Below are 25,208 nucleotides of genomic sequence, written 5' to 3'. Positions count from 1 at the left end.
AAGTTCAGACCTGGTTAAATAAATGCCCTAAGAGGAAACGATTTTAAAAATGCATGGGTCAGTCATATTTGAAATGGATACGCTATTTTCCAACGCTTTATAAAATGTCGTGTTTGCGATTTTACCTTTTACGAAATTAAAAAATTAATGGAGATTTCATTTTGTGTGATATATTTTCAATGCTAAATATTTTTATTCGGATACTTACTTAGTTGTGGTTAATGTTGATTTAAATAGTTTTGAGGGTGGTGTGACCTGAATAACGAATAGCTTACTTTTTTTAAATTAATTTATTAAGTAAATACAAAGATCTTACTTATCCTCAACCTTATTCAGGAAGACTAATTTTGTTATCCTTTACGTTTCTGTCTATCCCGAAGCGAAAAAAAAGAGAGATATGAAAAAGCATTATTAAAATAAAATGGAAAAAATATTCTTCCCTACCGCGCAATTACGGCGCGATTCCGCGGTGAGAAGTGATCTTTCGCTTTTTAAATGTTCCCGGTATAATACACGCATAAAATTATTCATTTTGGGGATCTTTTACGGTCCTCAGTGCGAGCGAGGAAGGAAACCATCTGAGAACTATTTACAGACTGTTATGGTTAACAAAGTTTTTATCGAAGCCTCCTATATTTTGCGCTGTTTTTTTATGTCCCTTTGTTTAAATAGCTGATTGACGAGCTGTTTAAAGATTTATATATTATGATCAACAAATAAGACCTGTCAGTTCTCGATTTGGTGAAATAATATAATATGATTACCAACCTGATTTGCGTAGGGTATTTTATTATTAGAAAATAAATGTATACCAGCACGCTAAGTGTCAATATTTCAGCTCGGTATTTTAATTGCTTTTTTCTCTGTTTATTCATTAAGTAAGATTAAATAATATCCACATGATAAACAAAAATAACAAAAGTAAAGATAACATATCGTAGAAGTATGATATTCAATTTTTTTTTCTATAAGTATTTTTAATTTCGAATACCAGTAGGGCGAAATTTTCTAAAAAGGAACCCGACGCAACTTATATATACTAATAATATGCATAGAACCAGTCTGCTAATCGTTGATAATTAGGATGGATGATACTTAGATTTTACATAAGTTACGAAAGTGAGGCCAACAGGAATGTTATATGAAATCATCGCCAATGTCAAATACATAGTTCTTTAGCGCGCCATTTTGCTGGGGCCAACGCCCTAACATTGTTTGAAGTCTGAGAAACACTGGCCAAGGCAGATAATTTCTGAAGAAAACGTTCCCGGTCCCCTTTGAATATTTTGCGCAGAGATGAGAATTCAGCTGCGTGTGCATTTACGGAATTAGTGTTATCCGCGAGAGTGGAAGGGCTTCGATGTATCCTTCATATCTTTGTTACGGAGTTGCGGGTTTCACCTGCTCTGATGAGATTGCGAAATTATTACCCTTTTAGTATATTTCGCTTGTTTATCGCGTGGAAATTAACTTCGTCCCTCATATTTGTTTTTGCGAGGTAAATTTTGTGAACTGTTAAAAGTAAGTGTTAAAAAGCGATAGTTCAGTTATAATTGTATTTTAGTATATTTAAGAACGTTAGCCATTTGTAATTTTTAATGCCTTATTTAGGCTATTAGCGAAAAATGCAATAACTTCGGGTATAAATATGATTATGAATTATAAATAACGAATAAGCCCGAATAAGCTGTTTACACATTGGTGTTCGTGACTATTCGTCTGTACTCGGCAAATATCCTAATCAGCGGTAACGGTTTTCTTAAAAAATCAAATTCAAATTTCGAACAAATGACAAACTTCAAAAAAACCAACCACTCAATCTTATCACTCCAATTTACGAATCCGCTTTGCAAACGGTTTGGCCTTGGTTTGTAAACAGTCGGAGCTGGTTTCGTGTCGTCAATAATGCAGACGGGCTGATGGCACCCAAATCTGGTGCATCGGGAATGCAAGCTATCTGGGCTGTTTGAGGCGTGCCCGAGACAGCCCGATCGGTACATTGTCTGACCGCATTCGGTGCAGATGTGGGAAGAATGGAGCTGGCAGTTAATGGGGTTGACTATTTTTATTGACCGAATTTTGATCATAATATTAAAGCGAAACTACAATGATTTTTGGGAAAATACTTATATCAAAAACATAGCGGCGATAGCCTAGTTGGGTGTGGAACGGTCTGCCAAGACGAATGTCTGCAGGTTCAAATCCCAAGGGCACACACCTCTGACTTTTGTAAAAAATCATGTGTGTATTCTTTGTGAATTTATCGTTCGCTTTAACGGTGAAGGAAAACATCGTGAGGAAACCTGCACATCCGAGAAGTTCTCTATAGGAATTTCGAAGATGTGTGAAGTCTACCAATCCGCACTAGGCCAGCGTGGTGGACTAAGGCCTAGTCCCTCTCAGTAGTAGAGGAGGCCCGTGCTCAGCAGTGGGCAAGTATATAATACAGGGCTGACATTGTTGTTGTTGTTGTTATATCAAAAACATAATCTGGATATATTCATTTATACTTGTGCTATATTCGGTGCCCATATCTATGCGTTAGATGTCGCAGGAACAACATATTGTTTTCAAATTTGTAATACTTGTAAAATATAATCTATGATTTTGATGTGATGTGATAAGGCTGGCTCAATATTGTAGATTAAAAACCGAATAAAATATAAAATACTTGAATATTACATAAAAAAAAAATTTACAGATAGTTAAAGTTTAAACATTCACTGATTACTTATCTGAGACAGCTTATAATATTGATGATATCACACTGCATCTGCGTGAATAGGATTAAGAGATTTCTCCTTCATTACCAATATGTCCAAGTTTATATCTTATTTTTGGTGATTGTACTACTTTTTCTAAATATATAGTTATTTATAAGTATATACATAACATTACGCATTTATCCCCGAAGGGGTATGCAGAGGCGCAACTACGGAATCCACTTTTCGCCAAGTATGCTCCGTCCCATGATGTGATAGGGGGCGAGCCTATCGCCATATCGGGCACAAATTCCAGACTCCGGGCTGATACTGAGCAGAAAAACCCAAATATCACTTTGCCCGACCCGGGATTTGAACCCAGGACCTCAGAGCGCTAATGTACCGGACATGCAATACAACTACGCCACCGAGGCAGTCAGTTATAAGTATATATTACTAACAATCCATTACTTAAAAAAATCCGAGGTAGACATTATTGAATGAGGCCGACGTAGATTGCAAATACAATCTATCCAATGGACGCATCAATAATAAAGTAATGCGGACTATTTCTGCACATTCTAAGCCTTAATATTTGAATACCGCATCCAAATTTGATGGATGAATGTGTAATATGAATGAATAATGAAGCCCGCATACTCACAGTTCGTACGAATCCGAGATAAGGTATGACGATCCGATACTATTTTGAAATCCAAAGGCAGTCGTTGCATACTGCGAATATATTCCATAGATGGACACTGAATACTAGAGAATTTTATTGAATAGCAAAGATATATGAACCTTAATAACTATTACGTTTAATGGTGAAGTTGGTTAATCAAAGAATGACTACAATCTTTGGATAGTAGAATTTTAATTTTAATACGGAATTTATTGAATAGCATAGAACTAAGAACTCCAAACATATAAAATATCGTTTATAGTGATGTTTGTTTGATCACAATGTGATGCAGGTTGATTAGAAATTGTGGTATCCTGGTTAAAGGATGCTTACAATACTATTATGAGCAGTTTATGGTAACAATAGAAAAAGATGTATAATATGTAAAAAGTGTTGACCGCGTGGTTAAGAGATTATTGTTATTAAATAACTTACGCTGTTAACCCTTAGGGTAAAGACAATAACATGATTGATTTCTTCCTAGCCGAATTTCGGCCACGGCGCCGCGCCGGCCAATTTCAATAGAGATCAACCAAGTACGAAGGAGAAATTATAGTGCACAAATGTGCGCGCAATACATAGGTGCAGTCTCTCTTCCTTCACTCTCATAGTCCTGTGAGGATGGTAGATTAGATGAATAAAACGATACCGATGATGTGTATAAACTGCTTTATTTATTGTAACTCACACACACACACGCACACACACACACACACACACACACACGCACGCACGAACACACACACACATTCTATTGTTGTAAATAAATACACAACATACCTACTAAATAAATTAAAAAATATTCTTACCTTTTTGGTTTTAAATAGTTTTCTTTTGTTTTAGTTTTAGTTATGTATTACTTAATCTATATTTAATTGCTGTTTTGGAAGTGCGGGGCCTCCTAACACAGGTATTGCCATACTTAAAAGGAGTGCTTCAATAAAAACAAAATGTACCTAGGTTAAGATAATGCAAATAAAAAATTATTATTATTATTATTAACTCAAGTGATCAAATACAAAATAACACATAGTTCATAGATTACAATATTAATACATAGAAGGGGCATCACAGTCCGATGAGACATGACTGGAGAGAGATCAGGCGCAGGACCAACGGCTTTACGTGCTTTCTGAGGCACGGGGGTATCACACCACCAATTTCCTGACTCCGAGCTGTGACTGGGTAATTTTTAAGATAAAGACATAATAAATTGATTGCGATATAATTTTCTTTTTTTTTCTTTTTTTAATAAATGAGAGTAATGCTCCAAAATGGCGGTTTGATCACACAACAAATCCGTGCGTTTCATTTCTAATAATATACAAAGTGTAAGTTATATTTTACTGTTTTTTTATTAACTAACGTAAGCTTTAAATATTATCACGAATGCATAATAAAAGAACAATCGGAGTCATTAGAATCAAACGATATTCAATTCAACCAAAGATTCTGTAGCAAATTGTATTAATATCGACCGCAATTGAGCGGTACGTTTAAGAAATCTATCAGCTATATAAACTATTCAGCTGCTGGTTACAATGGGTACGATCAATTAATTATTATTCAGACCTTTGAAGCCGTTACCAACTCTGTATATGAGGGCAGGTATGTACTCAACGGTATTTTATGGGAGCTAATTTGTTCAATGTTTAAATTTCTCGAACTATTGTTACGATTCTTTATTCACTAATTGGATTTGTGGGATAGATTGCTATGTGATGCTCGACTCTGAGTGCTATATCTAAGTTGATATTCAGACCCGTACAATAAAAAGGACATATTTAACATATTTCAAAATAGAGTTGAATACGTAATCTTAATAAAAAAAATTGGTATAAATAATTATGTAGAAATGTCCTTTTCTACTATGGTGATAGAATTACCATGTAATATTTGGTGAGTGTCCGAGTCACAAGCGTGAATGTGTAAGCGTTGTATTTTTTGTGTTAAATTAGTAAAAATACAAATCGCGTACAGAACACCCGTGTCATTTTATTTTAAATCACTACCTGAGCAAAGTCATAGGAAAATGAACTTAATAATGCCATAATTCCCACTGTTGAACTATTCCTTCAACAGTGGGCATTATCTTTAACGGTATATTCAATAAACTGAATGTTTATACTTTATAAATACTAATTAAAGGTCTAAATGTTTAATATGAAATGATTACTTAATATGTATATTTTATTTTATGATACATTAATAAGTACATCCAATATACAATAGAATAATAAAAACAATATATTTTAAAATTCTCATATATTTGCCACTAAAATATCCTCATACATTGGCAATTAAAATTTATTATCATTGGGAGGTTCACCCACAAAATTATACCTTAAATTCATACCTGTACGTATGTAAATGTAACATTCGACCGTCGTAATACTTCGGTCTGGGAGTAGTTAACAGCCAATGAAAAACTATTATCAAGATCTCTCAAGACCGTATTTGATACTAGCTTTTGCTGGTGGCTCTGTCCGTACAAAGTCTTTTAACGGATATTATCACTTGAATATAAAGTATTTTGTCGGATAAATTGTAGTAGAAAGAATTACAGTAGGTAAACTCAAACGCAATGTATATTTCTGCCGCAAAGAAGTATTGTGTAATCACTGTTCACGGTTCCGGTTTGAAGGACATTGTAGCCAGTTTAACTACTGGACATAATAAGGCTTGAAATCTCATGTCTCAGGATGGCGAACGCAGTGGAACACCAAGCAATACTTTATAATTCAAGACGTTGGATAGTGTTTCTACTGTTTATGGGTCGTATCGCTTACCATCGCGCAAACTGCAAGCTCGTCTCGTCATTCAACTCCACTAAAATAACTTACAGAACATGTGGACTCTGTAATATTGATATAAAGTTCATATTACCCTGAGTACATCATAATATTGTAGAATATTGATACCCCGATCTACTTGGTGGTATATAAAGGGAAGAGCATGCATATGCTGAATTAATCTCAGGGAATAACCATCAATGCAAGCATGCAATCATATTCTTTTTTATGGTTCAAATCCAGTTTAGCTAACATTTTTTGGTAATACTCCTATAGCCCGGATAGCTCAGTCGGTAGAGCATTGGACTTTTAATCCAAGGGTCCAGGGTTCAAGTCCCTGTCCGGGCGGGATATATTTTTACATATTTAACAGGCAAATAATTGTGAATCAATTCTGGATAAAATACGAGTATTCGTAATCACATATAAATATTTAAGGCATCATTTTTCAGGATGACCAGTGTAGTGCTGCAAAGCCTTATAATTCTTTACTCTAAGTAAAGAGTTATATAATAATTATCTTTAGTTCAAACTATAATTCTAAGGGATGTATATAACTGATCCTAGCTTCTCTCGATCCCGTTGTGAAATTGGGTCAATCCTTCTTCAAGGATTTTGCAATATTTTTCTTGTTTTTTCTGCGTTTCGTTAATCCATTCTGTGTTTAAATGTTATTAGTAATATGAAGAAATAAGTACATAAGCTTATTTAGGCTTCAAAAAGTGAAAGTAATCTATTTCATTTCACAAAAGTATTATCAATTACAATCTTTAATATCGTTATGAAAGCGTAGTAATTCCAAAACTACTCGAATATTTTACAAACGGCTAATGTAAACATACGTCGGCGTAAACTGTACTAACACTCAGCAGTTTAAGTTGTTGTTAATAACATTGTTTACAAATCGAATTAATTTTATAGAGGTGCATTGTCTAATAATATGGCGATAAGCTCGCCCCCTATCACATAATGGGACGGGATACACTTGACGAAAAGTGGATGCCGTGTTTGCGCCTCTGCATACCCTTAAGAAGATAAATGCGTGATGTTGTGTGTGTATGTGTGTGCATTATCTATCGCGTGATTTTAATTTGAAAATAATAGAAGTTGTAAGTACATAATCCTTTCCTTACACTTTAGTTCCCGTATAATAAGACTATCCTACTACTTCATTCTATCGCTTACGTCGCTTATAGTTAGCATGCTAATGCTGTTACGCTATTATATTTCATCTTGTCTAGGATCTGTCTCAAGTCATGGGCACCACCAAGATTGGTTTTATGGAGATGCATCTGCACCTATGTACTATACTACATAATATCATCATTAAGTTCTTTTTTCAAATTACGTTGGTTTTTGAAAATGCTTTATCATAAAAAATTCCCATTGTTGCAGAATTATTCAATGACATATTTTTGTAATTTATTTCTGGGGGTGCACGTGCACCTACTTGCAACCCTCCCGGCGCCCATGTTTCTAGTTTATACATTTTACACAAAAAATCGCTGTTGTTGAATCCTTTGTCTTGTTCAAAAACGCTGCGTGTAAACACAAAATATAAGCTTGTATATACACTAAAGTTAAAATAATATAATAAAAGGCGACCCTTTAGGGGATTACGAAGGTCTCTCATAGGAAAGTGTACGTCTTAACAGAGTTATACTGTTTTTGTTCTTTATTTAACTTCGCCGCTGTCTGTGGCGTCACTTGATTATATTTTTACGAACTTTTAAAAGGTTTTGCTTGAGTTCGCGAGGTTTTACGCTCAACTAACTAGGTGTGTATGACTTTAAAGCTGTTTTAAAATGTATATAAATTATAATACATGTCAGTGGTGAAGTGTGAAATATTCTGCAAAGCGACCCAACGCAACATATGGTTAGTACTAATACGAATGAATGCGGTCTCCCAATAGTTCTAATAATAATGATATTTTACATAAATTAAGAAAGGGAAGTCGGTAAGAATTGGGTTTTATGGACCCTCCGCTACTGATACATGTACCCACGGAGGCAGTTCTTGTACGCTCAGTCTTCACATGTCATGTCCATGCACGGGGGACGTTAGCCGCGGCCCTAGGCACGTAGTCCAGTGTGTATACCTCATGGTTGTTACTATACATTGAGCCGTACGAGGTCTCGCGAAGATTTCCTGGCCTTCTTCCCTCCGCCTATCCTAAGCAAGTTTATTTTCCTTCCTTGCCATTCCCCTTTCCCAGATATCCCTCCCAACTTTCCTCCAGAGCCCTGCAGTCGCTAAGCCGAGGGATTCCGGTATTCCATTCGCAGGTTTCCTCCGGTACTGGCTGCAGGGTCCGATAATAAAATAATGAAATATTTATACATGTCTAATGATCCTCGACTTTGAAATAACTCCAAATTATAATAATAATATAATATTCTCTCCTTTATTTAGATAAGAATCGAGTTAGCGCATAACATTATCATAGTCTAGTTTTGAACACGTTTTGATTGAATTATTCTAGTTATGTAACCTTAAAATACTCTGAAAATTATGAGAATATTGATTTCGGAATTCTATTATTCTGTCCAAAAATAAACTTAAATCGAAATATTCAACATTACAATATAGAAATATTAAAAATCAACCTCATAACAGCATTGTTTGAAACAATTTCCAAAGACAAAGTTACCCTTTCAGCGGAAAATTAAGATAAAATTTATAACAATATTAACCATAAACAATAGGTTCATTTTCTTGATTCACAATTGCAAGACTTGATTTTTTTATCCTTCAAGTTTGAGAGTTTCGTCGTATTCTTTCGCGTCCTAAGCTATGGAATACAAAGTGTCTCCAGTGTACCATAGGGATTACTGTAACTTTGCCTCTTTGGTAAAGATGTGTTTGTATTGTTTAGTAAGTATGTGTTTTTCTTTTTGTTTTTAACAAGATCCAACTTTTAATCTGATAACGATAAGCAAAAGTTAGGAAGGTTTTTGTTTATGAACTGTTTTAATACATTAAAGATTGTGACCTGTTTATAATATTTCTGAGAAAATATTATGCAAAATAATAAATTTCAACGAACATCTCTCAAAGCCCTCTCAGTAGTAGAGGAGGCCCAGCAGTGGGACCGTATATATTACAGGAATGACATTATTATTGTAAACGAAAATAATGTTGTCCGTGTACACAAGAAAATATTATTCGAATTAAACTTATAAGTATAGAAAGAAGATATATTTTTACCACTATAATCATTTTCATAAATCTCAGACTGCAGCGTTTGAAACATCATTCCACCCAAAAATCTATCTACATACGCGGAATTTAATCTCCCAAAAAACACGCCTAATCCGAAGTATTCACAGAGTTTTCGTTCAAAAATTTTAGTTCGACAGCAAAAAAAGTATTTGAACTGATTGTTCTATGCTCAAATACAGAATCTGCAAACGCACTTTCGCATGGACTATTTGAATGGGCTTCACTCCAATACGATATGGAATACGAATACTGGAGGGTTAAACCTATTAGTGCATGAAATGTATTTTGTAGCTAACTTTGCCTATGTATTGTCCGTATACTCAAACCCGTTTGAATTAAGGCGATACCTCAAGGTCCATTTTCATACATTTTGTTTCACCTTTAATCTGGGTAACTAAATTTAATATGACGAAATTTTAAAGGCCGAAATATCCATGATTATTAATTATTTTTACGTTTTTCTTTCAACTGCGAGAACTAATCACTAACTAGACGTGAATTTAAATTCTTTACTTGCCAATACTTGTTTAGTTACCCAGATTAAAGGTGAAACAAAATGTATGAAAATGGACCTTGAGGTATCGCCTTAAGGCCGCTACCTTACCGTCGACTAAGGTTTGTTATGGTATCAGCTTTGATATTTAAATTTTTATTCTTTTTTTTTATACGAGCAAAGTGACTGTACCTGATGGTGAGTGGAGTGGGGTCCAATAGAATGTCGACTGACGCGATGATTACCCTTCGACAGTCGACACAATTATGCCGGCCTGTTGGAACCAGATACAGACTGATCCCGGAACGCGCCCACCTTATGTACGGTGTTCGTCATCCGGGCTGATATAAAATATATCCTACCACTAACATATAAGTAGAATATCTTCGCATAATTTACACTTTAAAGTACTTTGTGAAAATATTATGTAATAAGTAGAAAATCGTCAACCATATACGGGATTTTTTTAATTAAACGCAAAAACCTCTGAATTGTATGGTTTTCCATAAAGATAGACGACCATGATTAATTTTTAAGCAATTTTTTATCGCGGAAGAATACAAAGTGAGACATATATTTTAAAATCTTTTACGCGGGTGAAGCCGCAAAAAACATAATAATTTAAACGGCTTCACGTACGATTATGCACACGCCTTTACCATCTACCGTGCCTCACATCCTACGTCCTCAGAAATCGCGAAGTTAAAAAGTTATGTGTTATTTGTATGGAAATCGCGATGTAAGTTATGGTAGGACTTTACAGCCGTTTGTAGCGAATCCCTTGCGGAGTTGGTATTAAATGTATAGATATAATACAAAACCTCATATCCCTTTCTTATTATTTCAACATGGCCGATATTATGTGCTGGGGCGTACCGTATTGCAAGGGCCTAAGTTGATGGACCGACACGTATCATAACGTCGGTCGCACGAGCGCTACATTTTTGTATAACTATCTTCTCAAAGACGCTCTATATAATCATAGAACTTTTTGATTGTATCTCATCATCATTTCAGCTGGGAATCGCCCACTGCTGGACATAGGCCTCCCCCATTGAGCGCCACAGGGACCGGTTCTGGGTCGCCCTCATCCATCGGACTCTGGTGACCCTCACCAGATCGTCGGTCGATCTCGTGCGGGGCCTGCCTACGTTGCTGGTTGTTTCTAAACATTACAAAATATTCGCTAACTCGGAGATGCCATATACATACATCAGATGGTCTGAATGTCGAATTATTGAAGCGCCGCTCGTACTCCGCCATTGCAACCCCATTAGAGCGTTAGGGATGTTGAAACTTTTGGAAGAGATTATTACACAGGTGATATTATTTATTACAATTTATACACAAGGAGGTTATAAGAGGATGGTATAGACTAGGATCTTGAATTTAAATGCAATTAATTCCCTTTAAAATACTATACTTCTGTCTATTGATTTCCACATCGTGTTTAAGAATTCTCTTTGTGCTATCTTGTATAGCCCGATATGTGCAGGGATCTACATTTTTGATACAAAAGAGTTAAAACGCGCTAGTTGCTTATCTAAACTACCTAACTTTACATTATAAACATTTGAATAGTACTGAAGTATGTTCGTCACCCTGAGATATTAATGTTTAGTCTCGTAATGCACAAATTAAACTACCTACAATTTCCTCAATAGACACGGGAATGCTAGCTCGCTATATGGTGGCAGAAATAAATATTGCAGTTATAATTCACACCTATCCCCACGGACTCCCGCATACCTAGCAAAAAAAGTACTATCTTCTATCTAAAGTTCTATAGTACTACCTCTTGGCACATCATTTAAACCTAATTCTTTGTGTGCAAGCCCGAACCACGTCCATGCCAATTAGCCCGGAAGTAGATCGATAAAATAATCAAATTACAACATAATTTTGTTGATGGAACAAAGTGCTTGACGATTATGAAAAATTCGCACACAATTTTATATCGATTAATTCGATTGCTATGAACCGTTTATTCGATCGAATAAAGTTGTTAAAATATTAAAATAATATTTCCCAGTTTTTAAGGCGTTAGTATCTTGTGATTTATTTTATTAACCTCGACATAAATCTAACTAATTGTAAGTAGTAATAGCCTATGCTCATTGCTTTGGTCATCTTTTCTTAGTTTAGGTAACAATCAATGCGCGTTACCAATACGCGATGTTTAGAAAACATGTATTTTGATCACGGTGTTTGCTAACTCGCATCTTATGTGACGCATGTCATTAATGTTTTTAAAAATGAAAGTTGTCATGCTGCCTAACAGTGACCATATAACTAGATTCCTATCGGCTTCCCTTTCTTAACATATGTAAAATCTAATTATCATTGGAACGATTTGCAAACCGCGTTTATGCATATTAGTGGTACCTTTATGTTATGTCGGTTTCCTTAGAAAATGTCACTCTTCGCCACTGCTGGTTAATTATCCTAATTTACTAATCTATATATATATATAAATTAATCCCTATTTCCCTTGGTCACGCCATCACGCGTGAACGGCTGGACCGATTTCACTACTTTTTTTTGTTGTATTTGTTATTGTCAGGACAAGGTTCTTATGAAAGAAAAAAATTCAAGAAATTGCACGGAAAATTAGAAAATTTAAGAAAACTTAACGAAAATATGAATTTTATATAAATATCAATTTTTGAAATAACTGTCAGCGATTGACAGAATGCGTGCTGCAAATTCATAGTTAAGACTGAGGTTAAGACACAACGTCTGTCGGATCAGCTAGTTCTAAATAAAAAGAAATAAATAAACGTTACGTTGAATTCAAAGTTCTCTAATATATATCAAAAGACATTAAGTCGTTTACTACAGCAACAATTTAACCATATCTATGTAGAATATTCCAAAGGAATAATGTTGACGCAAAAATGCATTACAAAGAATGCATTCTCTCCAAAGAAAAGAAATATTGTCACATAAATGTTAATTTAATTTGCATCTAACATAGTTTCAAAGCATATTAAATAGATATACCATGTTTGAACGAGAATATTTAGGACACAGTAAATAATTTTTCTGTGATAAAAATTTTAAATTTGTTTTAGTTGTTCTGTAGACAGATTTATCATGATTTTACTGGCTCGATCGATGCAGGATAGTTTTAGAAGAAATCGAGAAATCTTATTTGACTCCATTTTCAGTTCGATAAATAAAATTCCTAGGACCGTAGTCAAGATGCCTTTTTACAATCGTTAATGCTTACGTTACACACATCTAAGCGATGGAGTTATCGATAGGTTATGTGTCTTCGGCGTGTTCGGTTCAAGGTCCCGGAATCATTCTAAAGTTCTGATAGAGACCATCATAGGGTTTGTAGTCGGTAAAAATCCGATATACCCCGTCTACATTGTATGTGCACGACAAGGACCCAAGAGGATTTTTGCTATGAAAAAGAAAAAGTTATGTCAATCCCATACTTTTTTGTTTTATTTTAGCGTTAACAATTGCTGAAAGACATTCTAGCTTTTTTCATGTTATAAGGGGGAAATGAGCATACGGTTCACCTGATGGTAAGTGATCACCGCCGCCCATAACCATCTGCAATACCAAGGGGCACAGAGACTGATTTCACAGCGTAAAAAAGGGGGCATGGAGATACGTCGTCGGCCTTTTAGGTAGGAATACGCTATTTTTTAAGGTCGCCAGGGCGTATCTGTACAGAAATGCTGTCGGTGGCATTGGTTCCATAGTTTTGTAGTACTATATGATATGGCCTCGATATAATTAACGAAATGACTTTTAACCACCGATTCATCATCATCACATCGGATCACCAACAGCAAAAAATTTAAAAAGTTGTATAATTGAAAATGTAGGTACATATAATTTTGATTATACGGATGAACAACACCTCAGTCCCCCCCGTGACTATGAAGACTGCAAAGTCTTCGAAACGTCGGGAGAAAACTAAAATATAAAAAACCGCGATAAAATCCGAAACGCAGTTTAATTTTAACACAGATTCCCCCATAAAATTTTAACACGGATTATTCCTCAGACAGTTTTGATTTCATTTAACCTAGCAGTTGATGTTTTATGTTATTGTGTGGTAAATATCCTCCATAGTAACTCCTCATGGCCACCACACTGTCAAGGAGCGCAAAAACCTGTGCAGCTTAAACTTAACAAAGCTACTTATTCAAGTAGACGTCCGTACGACACACTTAACTATAAAAGTATGTGAAATTTTAAAGCGCTTTGCACTTTAACCCAGTTTTGTTGTGATTATATCGCTCCGGTGTTTAGGGATATTTATCGCCTCGCTTCACCTGTGAGGCGCTGGCTTTATGGTACGGATTTAGTGTGTTTATTGGGGGGTTATGGCCAAACTGTTGTATAGTTCCGTATCTTAATGGCTAGTTAGCATTGTAATACATCTCGTGTTCTGCAGTGGCGAGGCGTCCATTCAACCTGATTCCTATTGGCTTCTCTTTAGGATTATTTACGTTTGCGTAAGTTTTTGTTTTCTGTTAAATTAGTTGAGATACATTAACTAAGGCATTTGTTTTATGCCTAGGGTTACCTTTTGAAAATTTCATCATTTGCCACTGGTGTTCTGTTTCTAAAAACAATAACTACGACTGGTTTCTCATGTCAATATACATTTTCAGTAAATTGTTGCCACGGTTAAAATTTTCTTGTAATTTAATAATGACAACTCACCTCTGTCTCTTCCAGTTTATACGTACTCTTGAGGTTAATTACCTCTCTACTTCATTATTTTCTTTTCTACTTTACTATGGAGAGTAGTGGGTAATGTATACCTCTAACTCCACACATATCCATTTCTCACGTTTTTTGCCGGTTAAAGATAGGTTAGTGTTGACCTTTTTAATTAACATAAAACTTATTTAATGGATAAATTGCCACGTGAATAATTGAAAAATGATAGTTTCAATAAAACTGATTCATTTTCTTACCTTGGTATTTAGTCAGATTACATTTTATTATGTCATCTTTTACTGAAAAAAAATTTTTTTTTTGTTAAATTGACCGAGCATGACGTAATCTAAAACAATCGCTTGAAATCTGCTAATTCGAATGGGAGTTATGATGATACAGACAGATTCACAGATACACGTGTTAAACTGATATAACCCTTCTTTTTGCGTAGGCGATTAAAAACGCTGTCGATCCTAGAGAGGGTATAATATTTTATATCCGCCCGGATAGCGACCACCGTACACAAGGTATTCAAACCCGCCATAGTGGCACACGTAAGTGTGTTGCGGCCCGGGATCAGCCTGTATATATCCGATTCCAACAGGCCAGCATTATTGTGTCAACTGCCGAGAACTAATCATCTTTCGTCAGTCAACATTTTGTTGCCACTCCACTTACCAACCGGCGCAGTGGGTCACTTTGTCCTGCACTTATAAAAAGGATTAACACCATATTGTCCCCCGTACATAAACCTGAATACGCGCCTGCTTACAAAAGATTTATTCGGCTAGATAAGTAGTACAATGCTGGTACACACAGTGACGTGCTTTCTTTTGTGCTCCTTTTAGTGGATACAAATATCAGATATCGTCGACACAGCCGGAGGTTATCTTGAAACATGGCCGCGGCGTGATGTTGCTTGGTGCTGGGGTATTTGCTAGAATTTTTCGTGAATTAATATGGTTATCGAAATAAAATTTCACAATATTAATATAAAAAGAGTACTATACATTTTTCGAACGTCGATTTTTCGATTGTAGGACGGACTACACTTCAGTCTATCTCGTGACTATGAAGGCTTCAAAGTCTTCGAAATGTCGGGAGAGTATTACAAAAGAATCCGAAAACTAGTTTTATATCGATATTGAACATCCGCGTAAACATAAGAAATCATTAATATTGTTTGTTGAATGGTATAGTATAAGATTGACTCATTACACCTACTAATGTCTCCCTCGTCTAGCAGTGTATTTATAATGGAGCGTAATAGTATTCCGGGATAAACTATTGCTATCTTTAAACGATTTTTCTTCGAATATATTAAATTGTATTATATATCCATCCGGCTTCAGTGCACAATATAATTTAGCACACTGGAACTGGAACTTGATAAAATAAAATCAATTTCTTGTCTGTTTCCGAAAATTCAAAAATAGAGCAAAAGACGATCGTAAAACGTCGGTGTCCCGGACCGGATGCGGACGCGGTGACTCACGTTCTATTCTTTGGCGGTTCTTTTAAATCGCCGGTAGGTATTCTAAATTCGTCACCGGAATAAATCCTTTAGGTTTTAACGTAAAAAAGCAAAGGAAACTTTTGCGTTCGGTCTGCAGTGTATTTAATTCTGCAGTATAAACCAAGTACTTATTTACTTGAAAATAACACTTTAGAATTAATTACTTGAGTCGTAGATGTAAAATAAAAAAGTGTAATATTGTAACAAAATAAATATTAATAAAAAGTAATTTTAATTTTACGCGCCTTAAAGCCACTATTACTACTCAAGAGCATTCGTTGTAGTGGCAAAATGATACTTTCAGTCAGAAATAAACCCACGCATACGCCATATTCGCGTTAAACTACAAAATAATAAAAAAATTTGAAAATTAAAACTAGGATTTTTCGTGACAATATTCGTTATTAATGGATGATTTGATGAAAGCGGCGATAGCCTAGTTGGGTGTGGAACGGACTGCCGATACGAATGTCCGCAGGTTCAAATCCCAAGGGCACACACCTCTGACTTTTCTAAAAAATCATGTGTGTATTCTTTGTGAATTTATCGTTCGTTTTAACGGTGAAGGAAAACATCGTGAGGAAACCTGCACATCTGAGAAGTTCTCTATAGGAATTTCGAAGGTGTGTGAAGTCTACCAATCCGCAATAGGCCAGCGTGGTGGACTAAGGCCTAATCCCTCTCAGTAGTAGAGGAGGCCCGTGCTCAGTAGTGGGCAAGTATATAATACAGGGCTGATATTATTATTATTATTATAATGGATGATTTTTGCATAATGTCTACAAAGGTAAAGACGAGTATGTGGTTTCATTTAGTAACGCAATGTCAAAATTACCCCGTATATATGTAGTTTATTATATTTGTAATCTATTATTCTGGTCTGTAAGTAATAACCGTAATTTAGTCAGTTTTGACTAAAGCTTCAATACGTTGGTTCAGTTAGGCTTGATGAGGTCGTACTAATGTCAGCAAATTACTGATGGAAATTGTGGGCTCTGCTATTGCGTTTCGAATGGTTAGTAAAATTGCTGTAAGCCTGATAAACACTACCCATTCTAATCCTTTATATTCCTCATAAAATCTTATCAATATACTTTATTTTTTGTCAGTATTATTCATAATATAATTGCATAATATAATAAAATAATATAATTACATAATTATTCTATGGTATGCCAGTGTCTACGATAGAATAATTATGTGTGGTATTAGTTTTAAATTTGTTTACTATGTGGTACAAATAATGAACAAATTAAAAACTTCAAACCTCCTTAGACACTACACTTCTGTGTTTTTAGAAAAAAAAACACAAAAGACACTTCACACAACAGAAAAAAGCAACTATACTTAGCGTGTATAGGCAATTTGAAATTTTGACTATATTCAGCTATATCTGTGGCTGATTGAACGTAATTCCTATCTCGATGGTAATCTATTACTCTCAGGTAACCAATCAGCATCGCGTTCCTATTCTCTGTTCGAAAAATGAATTCAAAAATAGAAGGTAACAGTTATTTTCAAATGTACGCAAAGTTTTAACGTCCAGAACATTGACACGTTAAAACCACATTATCAACCATAAAGCATGGACTTAAAAGGTAAATCAGAATGCACAAACGTTCCATCGGTTTAATCTGACCCGAGGCATTATTGATTCCTAGTCGCCGCTGCACCAGTACGTTGATAGAGTACGTCATTTTAGGGTTCCTTCGTGATGTGGAAATTGTGAAATCATTACTTAAGAAGTGTTTAGCACTCCAATTTATAATATTATTAAGAAGTAAAAGAGTAAGATATGACCCTATTCGACTGGGTTATACGCGCCATGGGATAACATGCTTTGTTTTAAGAAATATTAAGCTGTAAATGTGCTCTTGGTGATCCAAAATGTAAGCCGCCCGGACAGGGACTTGAACCCTGGACCCTTGGATTAAAAGTCCAATGCTCTACCGACTGAGCTATCCGGGCTCCTGTAGGTATATGCTAAAACAATATAGGGTACAAACATTGACAACAAACATATATTCGTATTTATTTTCGACGTGCACGATTTAAGTTACCAGACCGTGGCAAATAAAAAAATTAGAGCTTGAGGGGATGTTATTTCGTTGACTACACACGCTTTCGCGTTTTAATAAAGAAATTAATTGATGTAATTATTATGTACAGTCAGCCACATAAGTAACTGAATAATTTCAAAACTTCTCTCGCCTATTCTCGTTTAGTTTATTTGATTTAATTTTGTATTTTTTTTTGCATATCTCAAAAGTCTATAATGCGACTACCTAAGTACATATATTTCATTTATTTTTCAATCTTCAAATAAATTCCATAGGAAAAATAATTCGTCGGATATAATCAGACGAATTATTTCAACAGAATTCATAAAAAAACATGTCAAAATATCAAAATCATCTTTTATGTAGAACTAATAATATTTTTGTCACCGTTTTTATTATCATGGATACCAGAACTAAGTACATTATTTAATATATAGACGACACCTGACAAAAATTATAATTTTTAAATGATTTCTTATGAATACGCGAATTTTAACTTTATTTCAATGAACAACCTTTGTTTCCCATAACAGTCGCTGTTATTCCAACTTTTTAGTAATAAATTTTATATGAATCATATTGCAATGTACCAGTACAATGACTCGATAATGTAATAAATTATGCGAACTGATCTGACCACGTCCTAGATTTAATATTATCTTTGGACTTGGATTATGCTTTATGAATCAGGTGATTTATGATTAACAGTTGGATTAAGATAAGGTTTGGCAAACAAATATATCGAATGTTTTCAAAGTAATTAAAAAATATGATTAAATAATAGGGCAAGTTGTGAATAAAATTATAATATTATTTAGTCGGTAAACCGTCATTCTCAGTAAATTATCTCAATCGGCGTTTTTGATCTATTTCAAAAATGGATCAATCAGAACAAAGTTTAGAGACTTTTAGAGACTATCTTTTTATTTGATTGATTTCGTTACGGGATAATGACATATTAGTTTTCCCTGAGACTCGCCGAGCTTCACTGCTCGGTGTCATAAAATACGTGCCACTGCTGATCCTGGCTTACAGGAGTTGTAGTGGTGGGTGTGAGGGCACATAAGTCTCTAGAACAAAGTTTACTTTGACATGCTTATAAAAGGCTTATTATGATTGGTTCATTCCCGGAATCGGATTGAAGATTGATATTGGAATCGTTTATTGAAAACTGCTGTTAATGTGGATCTGGAGTGGGGCAGAAAACCTACATCAAATTATAAATTGCTGTTACATATAAAAATCAATCTTATTTCTAATAAATTTATAACTATAATTCGATATATAAATCCATGCGTGTCAATCGATTAAAAAAAATACAATCATGCTTAATGCAGCAATAGCTTCAGATATGTATCGCAAACACTTTATCATGCAAACAAAAAACACCGGCCGTTTTTAAATTTCATTCTATTTTCAAACAGAGAAAATAAACTAAAAGTGTCGGTGAACAAAAAAGCAGATTGAACGTCAATCTATCCTTTTTGCGTCATGTGTTTGCTCTGGATATCCAACTTTCAAAAATGGAAAAGAAAATAAAGCGAGCTGTTCATTTGAGCGTGCAGCACTTGAAAAAGCCTGACGTCACGCTGTGCAACGAATGGCGACTCCATGAACGAAACACGATAAAGATAAAGTTCGGATTATCTTTTTTTTTAATTCTTTAATCCATGTTTCCTTCCTAAGTGTATTTTACTGATAAGTTGCATACTAGATTATCTTATTTCAAACATGTAGGCAGTGTTTATGAATGAAATAAGTTGTTACACAGAGCGTTTGCAAATATTTCATCACTTTATTTGCTCATACGGAACCTAACAGAAAACATTTCCCGGGAGAGAGTCATCCCACCTCTTTCCCCGCAGGTAATAGATGTTTGCCGGCTGTCAGTCTGTTTGTAAGTCATCAGTGCCGTTACATCGAGGGTGGGGGCGAAAAAGGGGTGATAGGGTCAAAGAGAATTGCAAACGATGCGGCAATATTTTTATAGTTTTATATTACCTTTGATGTTGGGGCTTGAAGTGAATTAATTGACTTAAATATAAAAGGTAGTAATGTTTAGTTTTTGATGCTGTGGAATGTTTATTGAATATAATTATGATTAAGAAGAATTAAATATTACCCTGCACTTGATCATCATTAAAAGCGGCGATAGCCTAGTTGGTTGCGGAACGGACTGCCGAGACGAATGTCCGCAGGTTCAAATACCAAGGGGCACACACCTCTGATTTTTCTAAAATTATGTGTGTATTCTTTGTGAATTATCGCTTGCTTTAAAGGTGAAGGAAAACCTGCATATCTGAAAAATTCTCAATAGGAATTTTCGAGGATGTGTGAAGTCTACCAATCCGCAATAAGCCTAGGTTTGTACTGATTATGGGCGGTCGTATCGCTTACCATCAGGCGAACGGCAAGCTCGTCTTGTCATTTAAAGCAATAAAAAAAAAGCCACCAAGTCAAAATTGAATTTACAATCAGTAAATTATTTGCTGTAAACAATACTTACCTAAACAATTTATCATTTCATAAGTCAGTATAGATTATGTCACGGGCGGATCAAGCCGAATCCATACAAATTCAATAATGACAGTATTACAATAAATTAATTAATTATAATTTATAATACCCGAGTTGTTTTGATATATTGCGTAATTTAGCATTAGCCTATTCTAAAGGTGTATTGAACACACTCACGTCATCTCTAAAAGGGTAGGTAGAGCAACAACTAGGGCACCCACTTTCCGCCGTTTGTATTTCACCTCATGATGTGTTAGAGGGCGAGCTTATCGCCATATCGGACACAAACTCGAGACTCTGGGCTGATATTGAGTAGAAAAACCCAATATCACTTTGTCTGACCCGAGGATCCAACCAGAGACCTCAGCACTGAGCCGTACCGTAATACAATTATTTATGAAATTTTAGGAGTAAACGTAGAAGCAGCTTGATGGATTTCAATGAAATTCGTCACATATGCCATGTCCTGCGTAGACTACTAATAGGTAATTTGCTCTAATGCTAAATAATTGAATTTTCTAAATAAATGGCGCTATCATTATAATCTTTTAAGGACTTTTATAGCGGGAAAGGCATCTCACGCGGGCGAAGCCGCAACCAACACTTAGTAATGTATAACTAAAACGTGCAAGGAAGCTAAATGTTACTTTACAAGAAAAATGCATCTTAATGTTATAAAGATGTGTTATTTGTAAATATTAACCGAAAATACTTTCACAAATTGAATTCACTCTACTGTCGAGTTTATTTTGATTGTAAATTTTCCAAGCAAAGTTTTGGAGTTATAAAACGATTTTGATTTTGGAATTAATTAAGGTAGGGCGCCATACCAACCCAAATGCTATAATCAGATAAGTCGTATTAACGCTAACAAAACTGATTAGCGCGTCAAATCCTTCCTGCTCAACCCGATGATTGGAACACAATAAATTATTGCCAATCATAATTAATGTTCTAAATAACAACTAACGTATATGCATGTAAAGTACTAGCTTTTGCTCGCAGTTTCGTTCGCGTAGACTTTTCCGTGATAACAGTCTTGCTTCATATTTTCCCGGGATAAAAAGCCTCACTCGGGAGTAACGTCGCTTCTTATTAGTGAAAAAAATATCAAAATAGGTTTAGTAGCTTATGAGATTCGCGCGTTCAAAACAAACTCTTCAGATTCATATATTATAATCTTCTTCGATAAATGGACTATCCAGTAGTGGCGAAGGGTGGAATTTTTCAAAAGGTAACCCGTGAAAAAAAAACCTAAGACAATCGTAAATAAACCTAAAAGGGAAGCCGGTAGGAATCGGGTTGTATAGACGCTTCGCCACTGCTATCCAGCACTTAAACATTGTTTTAATCTGAAGCAATAGTTCCTGAGATTAGCGCGTTCAAACAAACTAACAAACTCTTCAGCCGTATATATAAGTGTAAATTCAAACACAAATGATGATACAATGAAACAATAAGTATGACGCATTTTAATTGTAGAGTTACTTATAAAAATGTGTTTTTTTGAACAATCGAGTTATGATATGATATTTATACGTTGATATAATATTTGTTTGAATAAAGTTTGATGTCGATTTAATTTCAGTTTATTTTATGACTACCTTGGTGGCGTAGTTGTATTGCGTGCGCGGTATGAATATCGTTTGAGAAACGGAGTACGAATCCCGGTTCGGGCAAAGTGAGATTTGGTTTTTTTACTTATTATTAGCTTGGAATCTGGGTACTATGTCTAAAATGGCGATAGACTCGCATCGTATCATATTATGGGACGGAGCATATATGTCGAAGAGTTGGTGCTCTGGTTACACCTCTGTCTACCGCTTTGATGTTGTCTTATGACACAAACTTCGTGAATTTTGGATTCGTAGTTAGGACCAGCGCTCTGCATTAACACATGATATGCAATGAAGGACTAAGGCCTAATCCCTCTCAGTAGTAGAGGAGGCCCGTGCCCAGGAGTGGGACGGTATGCAGGGCTGATATCATTATTATATGCAATAAAGATGATTTGTTACTATTGAGTTCATATAATTCAAGATTATGTTTGTGACAGAAATACTATTAAACCTGCTACCAGTGACTTGGAAACAAAACTCCGGACACCGCACTGTGGTATCCAGAGACGACAATAATTCTCAGTATATACTTTGGACATCAGACCTCATCGCAAATATCAAAACAATCCCCCCAATAACAAGGGTGAACCAACAATTTGTTAAAGCAAAGTCTGGTTAATAAAGAAACATAACAATGTTATTTCGTTGAGTCGCAGCCACTAATAGAGATAGATGAGAAAGTAAGCTCTCTGTTGAAATACTCTGATGTAGAGTTATTGACGTAATACTACCAAAATAACAGTATTTTTGCTAATATGACGCGTGACTGCCCAGATATTGCAAGGTTTTAGAATGTATCACAATATCGAAATAAGGTCAACGCTTATCTAGATGAAGTGATTTTAAAGAATGGTGAATGGGCCAACGTAAGGTCAAATTGTAGGTGTACAAATGCAGAGATTATCTTAAGGGTGGTGAGTATGGCACCGCTTAGAGCTTCGCGAAATGTGCTTGCAAGGGGAACAACAAAAACTTCTTCGATAATCGGGAAAAAGCATTACGCAAAAACCCAGAGATTTGCCTTAACTATGGCTCTCTCTGTATAGGTGTAGCGTGGACCATATATTATGCCTAGGTATCGGATAGATAATGGGTGAACCATAGATTGCTTAACTGTAAATTTATTTGGTCAGTGTCATACAAAATAATGGTGGCTACAGAAGAGTATTGTATAGTAATCTTGTTCTAGGTGAAAAAAACTGGTAGATATTGTTGCCCAAGACTTATTAAAATATAGTTGGATGTCGTTTACCATTTTACAAAAACCGCGACAAAATTAGAATTTTTGTTTTCTATGCAATATTGTATCCCTTGAATTTTAAAACTCTCGATGATTTTTGTTGGAAAATCTATATATACAAAAAGAAATATTAGTACATACCATCACGCATTTTATCCCCGAAGGGGTATGCAGAGGCGCAACTAGGGCACCCACTTTTCGCCAAGTATGTTCCGTCCCATGATGTGATAGGGGGCGAGCCTATCGCCATATCGGGCACAAATTCCAGACTCCGGGCTGATACTGAGCAGAAAAACCCAAATATCACTTTGCCCGACCCGGGATTCGAACCCAGGACCTCAGAGCGCTATTGTACCGGACGTGCAATACAACTACGCCACCGAGGCAGAAATATTAGTTTGGTTCGACAAATACACGCTTAGGTTACGACAGATAAATTCGTGATTTTATAACCTAACTTCCACTCCCGCTACTAGTACACCGTTCAACTGCACGCCGCTGGGACAGCGCAACGGTTGTAAATCACTTGTGTAAATAACAAAAATAAACAGATAATGCAGCGATCCAGAGGGATTTGCATATCCCGATTTATCACTGATTTCGTACAGTTCTACGTTTATTTTTTCGCTTGGCAAAGCAAAGGAATACGAATTTGTGTGCCAGCGGACAAATTTAATGTCATAAATATTTATTTATTTAATTCACTTAAAAGTATAATATGTGTTTATACAAAATTGAAGCGCATTGTCTATATCTCTCGCCAAGCAGGTTGTAGCACAGCTATGTTGCGGTTTAAAATGAAATCTACTTATTATAGGTATCCTTAATATATCAGGATGACAAACACACTGCAGGGCCACGACTTATCAAATCACCTAAGCAGACTTACTACGCGTAGATGAACTTTATTTAAACCTGTAAAAAAACCCGTCGAGACTTTTAAATCGTAACGCCTTCATCGAAGCAACGTTAACGAAGTTATTAAACAAACTTCCTCTAGTAATGAACAAAATAAAAACGTCATCCAGATGTTATGAATTCATAAAACGCTCCTCGCGAGGGTATTTCATTTGCTTCGGGCTTATTTTCCTTGGGATTAAAAAATACGGGACATTATTGCGGACGGGTGTAAGCGTTTTGTATTTTACTTTGATGAGAGCGTATAATATTGAAGTTTAATTAACACCTTATCTCGTATAAGTTGATTATTGATCATGCAGTCAACACCGGTGGAGAGCTGCGATGGGAATACTGGAATCCCCCTTCCTTTAAAGAGAAGTAAAATACGCCATAGTGGCCTGCGTAACTGTGTCCGGTCCGAGATCATATCCAGTTTCAAACAGGCTGGCATAATTGAGTCGATACGCCAGGGAAAAACATCTCTTTTTAGGCAACATTTAGGACCACACTCTTTGGTAAGTATATTAGCTGCAGAGGTATCACTTTTCCTTGCCTGTGTCAAAAAAAAACCTTTTTGGGTCCCTACCTATGCATTCGTGTATAATAAATATTGGTAATGTAGTAAGTTCGTTAATCAGGCTATCATCGTCCACTGCCGAAGGTAGACCACCGTTTGCGATCAATTATGATCAAATTAGTAATTGCAGATTATCAGTATAATATAATATTTTGCAAAAAGTCTTCAAAATTATTTTAAAGATTTTTAT

General features: G+C 35.5%; 2 non-coding genes across 2 annotated transcripts; one reads left to right on the top strand and one right to left on the bottom strand.

Moving 5' to 3' along the window:
• The first annotated feature begins 6,454 nt into the window (after positions 1–6,454).
• On the top strand, positions 6,455–6,527 carry Trnak-uuu. The gene has a single exon. It is a non-coding gene; the product is annotated as a tRNA-Lys (tRNA).
• An 11,473-nt stretch (positions 6,528–18,000) lies between these two features.
• Trnak-uuu lies at positions 18,001–18,073 on the bottom strand. The gene has a single exon. It is a non-coding gene; the product is annotated as a tRNA-Lys (tRNA).
• Between the last annotated feature and the right edge of the window lie 7,135 nt (positions 18,074–25,208).

The sequence above is a fragment of the Manduca sexta genome, chromosome 25 (genome assembly GCF_014839805.1).
Source record: "Manduca sexta isolate Smith_Timp_Sample1 chromosome 25, JHU_Msex_v1.0, whole genome shotgun sequence".
Lineage (NCBI taxonomy): Eukaryota > Metazoa > Arthropoda > Insecta > Lepidoptera > Sphingidae > Manduca > Manduca sexta.
This window is presented reverse-complemented; position numbering and strand designations above follow the sequence as displayed.